The sequence below is a fragment of the Seriola lalandi genome, unplaced genomic scaffold (genome assembly GCF_002814215.2).
Source record: "Seriola lalandi dorsalis isolate HSWRI2012SDOR001 ecotype SW California unplaced genomic scaffold, Sedor1 jcf7180002054237, whole genome shotgun sequence".
In the NCBI taxonomy this organism is placed as follows: Eukaryota; Metazoa; Chordata; class Actinopteri; order Carangiformes; family Carangidae; genus Seriola; species Seriola lalandi.
In genome coordinates, this window is record NW_019524790.1 from 21,164 (window position 1) to 21,483 (window position 320).

A 320-nucleotide genomic window follows, 5' to 3' on the forward strand; every position below is an offset into this window, starting at 1 on the left:
ATATCAGTTACTACTAGTATCATGCTGTCAGACAGTAATGTAACGGCAAATAAGATGTAACGTGTTGTTGTGTAGAAGCACTCTTTCTTAAAAAAGGTGACGATGAGCAACAAGTTGATGCAGAGAAAAATCATCACCAGGATCTGCACAATCATGACCTGGTCATTGATCTGTCGTCGCAGAGACTCACCACCATCCAGTGAGTTGTTATCTGCCATTTATTTTCTAAGCAAACACAAAGTTTTTTAGGCACTGCCAAAAGTGAAATCAAGTGTCATTCTCTAATGCACCTGTCAACAGAATGTTTGATTTTTGTTACA

General features: G+C 38.4%; 1 pseudogene; it reads right to left on the bottom strand.

The window, feature by feature from the left end:
- Positions 1 to 218, bottom strand: part of LOC147819210 (odorant receptor 131-2 pseudogene) — a 1,965-nt pseudogene extending 1,747 nt beyond the window's left edge.
- Positions 219 to 320: the final 102 nt, after the last annotated feature.